Source organism: Furipterus horrens, unplaced genomic scaffold, assembly GCF_987537825.1.
Source record: "Furipterus horrens unplaced genomic scaffold, mFurHor1.1.pri manual_scaffold_11, whole genome shotgun sequence".
NCBI classification, from domain to species: domain Eukaryota; kingdom Metazoa; phylum Chordata; class Mammalia; order Chiroptera; family Furipteridae; genus Furipterus; species Furipterus horrens.
The window spans coordinates 44,539,262-44,547,819 of NW_028327181.1; the positions used below are offsets into that span (position 1 = coordinate 44,539,262).

The 8,558-nt window shown below is 46.2% G+C and overlaps 1 pseudogene; it reads left to right on the forward strand.

Annotated features, from left to right (window-relative positions):
- The first annotated feature begins 4,308 nt into the window (after positions 1-4,308).
- On the forward strand, positions 4,309-7,928 carry LOC149997452 (uncharacterized; annotated as a pseudogene).
- Positions 7,929-8,558: the final 630 nt, after the last annotated feature.

An 8,558-nucleotide genomic window follows, 5' to 3' on the forward strand; every position in this document is an offset into this window, starting at 1 on the left:
GACTAGATGGGATTTACAACAGAGTAGCTGTTACAGAGAAAAGATCAGAGAAGAAGAAAGAATGAAACGAGGAAAAGAAAAGAGTACCAGGGACTTGTGGAACCGAGACAGGTCAGGGGGAACATTGGACCCACCTAGACTGAGAGACTCCTGAGAGGCCTGACCGTGACTCCTGGCTGTCAGTAAAACTCTGGAGTTGAAATTAACCTAACCGCATACTTAAAGGAAAGAATGCACGATGATGACGTCCTTTTTTAACATGTTCTGCAAAGTAATTCTTTTGTCCATTAAATGGTAACTAGAATATTTGCACAAGCATTATTTTTCAGGACCTCTGAGTGGTCTCCTGACCATGAAAAACCTCTTGTGATCAGCCCGGAATCAACCGCAGCCAGACGACAGCTGCAGACACCTGACCTCACCCTCATTCCCAAGCCCTACACCCGCCCCAAGCCCCGACATGAGCCAGCCGCTGCACCCGTTGGGGAGCACAAGTTCTCTTTTCTCATCCACTCCCTTGTGCATAAGTTCTTTTCTCCTTTTGTTTCTTTTCTTTCTTTCTTTTTTTAAAATTAGAATGAGTTTAATTTCCAAGTCTTTTTTTTGAGAAAGCAAAATTGATACAATGTAAACCAGAATGTCTAATTAATAGAATTAACAAACCAGAATAACTTTGTTGCATAAATGAACCCATTTATTACAGGCTAGCAATGTTTCAGCTTGCGGCTGTCTCCTGGCCTTTCAGCCCCCTGTCTCACGATGGCAGTTTACAAGACGCCGCGGAGGTGGTGCTGCAGGTCCGGGCACCACCAGCCACTGTTTTCACACGGGAGCCACAGAACCAGGTCCCATGGCTCAGCTCCTCATCTTCGTTTTGCCACTGAGGAACAACTGTACTTGTTTGCTGGCTGATTTCAATTTTCTTCACTGTTTTCCCCGGGGAGGCACCATACCAGGTCCCGTATTGACTGACGATACTTACCTTCTTGGTGCATTTAGCTGTGTTGCTGCAAACTAAATCGCAACCCAAGAGCCACAAGCTCAAGAACCTGGCATTTAACATTCAGAAACAGGACAATATAAACTAGTCCAGTGTATATGCGAGTGAAATCCTAAAATGAGAGGGACAGAAAAAAAATTTTTAAATAATGTCTTGAAATTTTCCAAATTTGGTGAAAACCAACAGATCCAAGAAACTCAATGAACCCAAAGCATAGGAAACAAAAAATATTACACCGAGGCCTATTCTATCAATAATTATTTTAAATGTAAACTCCTTAAATACTGCAAACAAAAGGCTGGTATTGTTACAGGGCAGGGTCCCCAAGGAGATGGGAGGGGCTTTGACCATAGAATGGTGACAAAAAGCTTACAGGGCCTGCGTCACAGGCCGTGTCAGGCATTTAAAAATAAGGCGGCAGTCATTAGTGGAGGAAGGCCACATGGTTTGCAAGGAGGCTGAGAACTCCATGCGGATTGAAAGAGAACCACATAGTTCTGCATTAAGAGCTGAAGGGCACTGCAACACTGGCAAAACCTTCCCAGACAGGTTCGAATGATTGGGAGCTGCCGGTAAAACTGAACTGTGTCTGGGAAGTAGGGAATCGGTACTCGTGAGGACAGTGGAATCTAGTCAAGCTCCCTCACCCCGGATGCCCAGGCGTGCACTTCTTGAGATAACAGTTAGATTCACATGCACAGTGCACTAGCAGTTATATAAGCATTGATGTCATATTTTGGCTAGTAGCTGGCTTTGTCTATGCATAGTATATAAGGGGCGGAATCCCCACAGTAGTGTTTGTGTTCGGGCAGTGGGCAGCGAACAAACAAAGGAGTGGCACTGAGCACCAGCTGAGCGAATGGTGGGGGTGCATGTGTGAATACTGTAATGTCTGCTATAAAGGAACTGTCAGAGACCCCAACCTTGCCTCACATAGTCTATCAAGTGCCGAACAAAAGGAATCAGCATTGGGTTTCACAACAGCCCCTCTGACTTTTCTGTTCTGAAACTGGCCTGGTTTGGCAGGGGGAGACAGAACTGTGTGTTTGTGGGTGTTTTAAAGAAAATAAGACTTAACAGCAAAAACCCTCTATTAATCTAAATCTATATAACCTTTAAATAAACAATTCCTTTCCTTTTCACCAAACTCTGGTATTAAGAGTTATGTTTTTTGGTGGTGGGCAATCAGGCCCCTCATAACTGAATAGCCCATGGGTTCTGCTTTAACTGGGGCAGCCATGGTTTCTGTTTCAGTATTATCAGGGTAAAGGAGTGAGACTCAAATTTGCTTTCTACAAAAACCTACTTTAAATATAAACACACAACTAGTTAAATTAAAAGAAAGAATAAAAGCAGATAGATATACCATGCAACTACTAAATAAAACATTCCTAGAATAGTTATATTAATATCAAAGTAGACTTTGAAAAGACTATTACCAGGATTACAGAGAAACAATTCATAATGCTGCCTTCAGATGAAAGATATGACATTCTTCAATGTGCATACACCTAAATAACAGAACTTCAACATACATGAAACAAACACTAATATAACTGCAATGAAGAAAAGACAAATCCACAATTAGAGAGTTTAACATTCCCCTCTCAGTAACTGATAACCAAGTAGACATAAAATCAATGTGTATCTAGAAGATCTGACAACGCTATAAACCATGATGACCTAATTAACATTTTAAAGGCTCTACCCAACAACAACAGAATTCTTTTCAGTGGTTCCTCTCTCTCTGTGGTTCCCAAGTGGGTAAGTTCTCATTTCTCCTGATTTTCCTGTAAACCCACAGGGGAGAAAAAGGCTGCCATATTCTGTACTCCAATGGAGTGTTTGTGGAGCTCCCTGGAAAAAACGCTCTGCTGCTGACTGACCCATCTGTAAAGACCATGACCCTGCAAGGATACACCTGGAAAGCTGATCAAAATTCATTCCACTGAGCTCTTCCCCTGGGGCCTCCCTCAAGACCCGCACCTCTAGAGAGCAGATAAAAACCCTCAGGATGGAGGCAGCTCCATGCTTTCTCCCTCTTGAGCACATCAGCCATTTCCCCACGCCCTTCTTTCCCCCGGGTGCAGTCCTTGCTGGAGCACGCCTGCACTTTCCCCCTCTCCTTCCCCAGGCGCATCAGCTTTGCCTTTCCCCTCAGCTCCACCCCCCCCCTTTTTTCCCTCTGTAACTTGTTTCCTGAGCCCATGCAGCCCAGCTGGCTCACTTCTCCACAGCTCGCATCTTCTACCTCTGTGACTTTCTAAATAAACCCTTGTCTGTGAGAACTCCCAATTTTGAAAAAGTTTTCCACATGGCATGGCGTGAAAACAAAGGCACTGCTGGCAGAATTGAACTCAAAAGTCAGACTCCAGAACAACAGCATGATCCTCTGTATTTCCGGATGTGTCCTATTGGTGGCGGCAGCAGCCACACTTACAGAAAGGACCCGGCCCTTCTTTGGATCACTTGACATATTTGCATATCCCACATGCCGTGAGAGCTGTCTTTCAAGTGCATAAGACACAGCATTGTAAGTGCACCATCAGACCAGCTGTGAACAAGTATTATCAACCAGCACCCATAATGTGCTTGTGAGCTCCTGGACCCTGTTACTCTCTTACCAGACCCTGATCAAATAGGCAGTCTAGACTACAGTGGCGACAGAGGAAGACGTTAGGTGCTGATATGATTTACCTGACCTTTCTGTTCAAAATTCAGATTTAAGCCCTGATCAGTGTGGCTCAGTGGGTTGGGCATTACTGTACAAAGCAGAAGGTTACCAGTTCAATACCCGGTCAGGGCACAAGCCTGGGTTGCAGGTTTGGTCTCCCGTTGGGGGTGTGCGAGAGGCAGCCAACATTTTCCTCTCACATCAATGTTACTCTCCCTGTCTTTCTCCCTCCCTACCCCTCTCTATACAAATAACTAAAATTATTTTATAAAGTGTAGACTCGACCATGGTTTCTGCTGAGTTGTGTATAGAAAAAAAAGTGGTCAAGTTAAGACTTTTGCTGTTGTGGTGTCTCCTTGCGAAATCTCAGAAGCTTAGGTTTTGTCTGGAATTAAATCAGTACAAGCAAAATTAATGACTAGCAATTACTAGAATACTAGGACCATGATTCTCAGTCCGGGTCTTAAAGTGAACGTACACACTGATAGCAAGTAGTGGTTTAGAATCTGTCATGGGACAGGGCAAATTTGGAAAACTGGGGATTATTGACTTTGATGGGCACTAAAATATCTCACAGAAAATTGAGTTGTCAAAGGCCTTACAACTCATATACCAGCAAGTCATGGTAACAGTCATGGGGCAAGGTAACAGTTTCTAAATGATTCTGCTGACAGAGCAGCAGAACTGTTAAACATGGTGAACCCCAAACTTAACTGTCTCACTTTTAACATCAGTAAATTCTGTTCACTTTTGAAAATATGCTTCACAAAAGGAAATGGGCAAATGGGAGAGGCGGGCTAACAGAAATTCAACTGGAATCAGCTAACGAAGTAATTCCTGTACCGCCCCTCCCTTCTGCTTGATAGGTAATGTGGCATTAACAAGACCATCTGTGTCGATCACCTAAGAGCGACTTCAAAGGCTCCAGACTCCTACCGTGCCCACCAAGCCCGTGACATTATCCCAGATGTGTAAGAGGTGTGTGGCTCATCAGCAGAGCCCTTTCCTTGGCCGGCTCTGCCACACACCTGGTGGCAGTTGGATGCCACAGAGTCGAGGCTTGGAGAAGGTAAGAGCTTTTGTCCCCTTACGGTTTGCAGCATGTCCAGATGGCCTGACGCCCGCTGTCACTCAGGACTCGTGCAAGCCGTACCCTCACACGCCCTGTCCCCTCAGCCCTTTGGGCCAGTTGAGCAATGAATCTGATTCCTCAGCACGTTCTACGGCTCAGCCTGACAGGTGCAATGGCCTACAGCTACAGCACGAGCCCGGCTTGAAATGAGGGCAGCCCTCCCTGAAAGTGTTGTATTGCTTCCTCTGAACTTAGGAGCTGGGTTTTGGGGTCTGAGACCATGTCCTGGGCCCAATTTAGCTGAATCCTGTCATAACCATGTTCAATACTTAAAAGGACTTCTCTCCCTAGAACTCTGAGACATAGGTCATAAAGACGTGGAAGAACCCACCCTTCCTCCCAGGAGATTTCACGTGCATGCACGTGTTCTGGAGGAAAGATGGCTGCCACCATGTGGGGGCCATCGAAGTGAAAGGAAAACCCAGCTGGAGTCATGCATCTCAGAAGCAACAGACTGAGCTTCCCACAGGACTTGCAACTTAAGTTTTCTAGAATCACTGTTATCGGTACTGAACTCAGCTGAAAGAGCTTTTGTAGTGAAATTATTATCATAACTGTTAGGGTGGTCGGTGACGCAGGCTGTGAAAGAATTCACACAGAGGAAAAAGTGCAGAGTGAAGTTTTATTCACTCTCCAAGAAAGGAGAGGGGCATGGTGTGGAGAGATGCACGGCACTGAGGGGTGGGGGCTTTGAGCTTTTATTGGGTTATAACTGGATTATAAAAGGGCGGGGGTGCTGTTGTGTGGCCCCTGGGCTGTAGGGGGCGCTGTAACACGGGGCTTCAGGCGGCTTTGCAGAAGCTGCAGTTCGCTCCAATGTTATCTTTTGCCTGAGGCTGTGGGGAGCAGCTAGTCACGTTCTGTTCTTGCTTTCCAACAATTTCCAGTCCTGCGGACAGAAGCTGCGAAGAGTAAAATAGAAGTCACGTTTAACAAGGTCATAGGCCTGCTCAGCAAAGGTGCCACGACAGCAATGGCTGGGCTTTATCTTTTGAATAAACAGCCCTGCTGTCCTATTCGCGGAAGTGAATATGGCTACAGGAAGGTCTGACCAGACACTGGGGAAGAGGAGGGAGGGGTCTTAGGAGGAGGGTGCCCGAGGCAACGGTAAACAGTCTAGGACGGCACTGGCTGAGAAGCTGAACCCTCCAGAGCTCATGGAATTAAGGGCAAGAGGATTTAAAACAAAAAGAGGGCAGAGACTGGCTCTCAGACGCTCTTCCTCGAGGTCGTGCTGCAGCTGCCTGCGTTTCCCAGAGGACAGTAAATTGGCTGGATTTTGGATGGGAGAAGAGACTCCGGATGCAGCCTGGGACCAGGCTGGCCTCGCAGAGGGTGGCAGGTTTATTCTTTGGGTGTCCTAGAGGGGATGAGCTCTGAGGCAGAGGCCTGCCGTTCTTCCAAAACTGTGTAGCTTTTGTATCTTATGTTGTTTCAGCTTGTAAACTAACCCGATAGAAATGAGATAATTAAAAACTAACAGGGGGGTTGTGGCTGAAGAGGAGGCCTGAGGCGGAGGTCCGGCACCGGTAGCAGCAACGACCTAAACCTGCCCAATGCTGTCATCACCAGGATCATCAAGGAGGCGCTCCCGGATGGGGTCAACAGCTCAAAGGAGGCCCGGAGCGCCATCTCCCGTGCCGCCGGCGTCTTCGTGCTGTGTGCCGCATCCTGGGCCAACAACTTCGCGATGAAAGACACTGAAACGCAAGACACTGAATGCCAGCGATGTGCTCTCGGCCATGGAGGAAATGGACGCCCAGCGGTTTGTGACCCCGTTAAAAGAAGCTCTGGAGGCGTACGGGAGGGAGCAGAGAGGCAAGAAGGAGGCTTCCGAACAAAAGAAGAAGCACAAAGACAGAAAGACGGGTTCCGACGAGCAAGACAAGAGTAGGGATGAGGACAATGATGAAGACGAGGAAAGGCTGGAGGAGGGGGAACAGGATGAAGAGGAGGGAGTGGACAACTGAACAGGGCGAGGAGACCATGGCACCTGCAAGCCACCGCTTGGAGACGTGGAATACGTTGATGTGAAGCAGTTTCCGCCGGGCAGGACAGTCTTAGGCAGAAGAGCCTGAGAAGATCAAAATGAAAACTGGGTAGAAATATCAAAACCAGCGCTTCCCGCACTCAGAGCATCTGAGTAGCATAACCCTGTCTTGCTTCACCAGTCTGAAGGTTATGGCTTTTTGGGCAAGAGGGATTCTGAACTGATCATTTCATTGATTTGATCTTGTTTACTTACATATATGATTAGGCAGTTGCCTCCCACCCCCACCAAAAATAACAGCTTCCATGCCACCTGCTGTGATCCAGATCACGGAAGGCAATCAAGGCTCAGGAAAAACTGGGGCTTAGATCGTGGACAGCCTGTTTGCACCGTATTTGGCAATACCAGCTTATTAGAAGTGGTCAAAATGGCATCATTTTAAGAAACTGCTAAAAGACTGTGGGAGAACAATGAAATCTGTGGTCTCTTCACTTGACAATAACAGTAATTTCAGTTTCCACCGACCCGCTTGGCTTGGGGCCCTTCGAGACTGCCTGCAGGTATCTGACCTGTTGGATGGGTGCACTCTGGGCACATGTGCTTTGAAATCCTCAGTGTGGAGTAGAATTAGTCAGGTGTGCCAATGTCTCCCTCTTACAAAAATGGTTTCGTCTTAGACGCACCTCTGCCTGCCACCGTACAGTTTTAGAATTTATGGTCCCCTCCTGGAAGGTGTAAAATACCGGGCTTTCTCCTCTTGTAGCTCACTTTCCAGACTTGTAACTTTGGCTTTTCATTCTTCCAATTCATGGCAAGTTCCAAACTTGATTTCTTTTAGACGCTACGTTCTCATTCCGTACTTCCAACCTCCTGCCCCTCCTCCGCCCCCCCTTCCCGCTCTCTCCCTCCTTTTCTTGCCCTGCCAGTCCCAGAACTCTGATACCCTGCTTAATACCCCCAATTGCATGTTCCTCTGCTTTCTTAGTTCTAATCTCATGTTTTTTTTTAAATGATTTTGTAAACTTGTGTGAACCTTAAGGGAAATCTGATGATGCTCAGGAATCTAATCCCCACCCCCATAGCCATCCCCTTGAACTGCTTCTACAGTACCAATGTTGACCTTTTTTTTTTTCTCTCTTTACTTTTAGTGCTCCAAGCACTTTTTTGTGTGTCTTGAAGGTGGTTGACAGGTAGTGAAGTGTAGTTTGACACTGTTAATTGTTAATACAGTGAAAATTTTGTTGATAAATGAATGAGAAAATTATAGTGCTTTGTACAAATAAAGAACATTGTTGTTAAAAAAAGAAACTAATGGGGAATGTTAGAACTCAAGTAGAGTTTAGCCTTAATTAATAAGCTTAAGTGACTAATGCATGTGGAAAGCTGTTATTCCAAAATTGTTAAGCTTTTGAATAAAGATTCCTTTCCTTTATCACCAAACCTTTGCCTCCTGAATTTTGTTTAGAGGGTGGTGCCAGACAGTGGGACCCCACTTGCTGTTTGGTAACAATATCTCAATTACTTTAAGACTCGGAATTCACTTCCGGCCAAGATGGAGGCCTAGACAGACACATTACGTCTCCCTCCACAGCTAAGAAGGAATACAACTACCTCAAAACTAGAGACAACCAGAAGTTCCAGAAAATCAAGCTGCATGGAGTCCAGCAAACAAAGATATAAAGAAGAAATACTCATCCAGATGGGTAGGAAGGGCAAAGTTGGGGTGGAAAGGATGCGGTGTGGTGGTGGCAGCAGTGGCCCA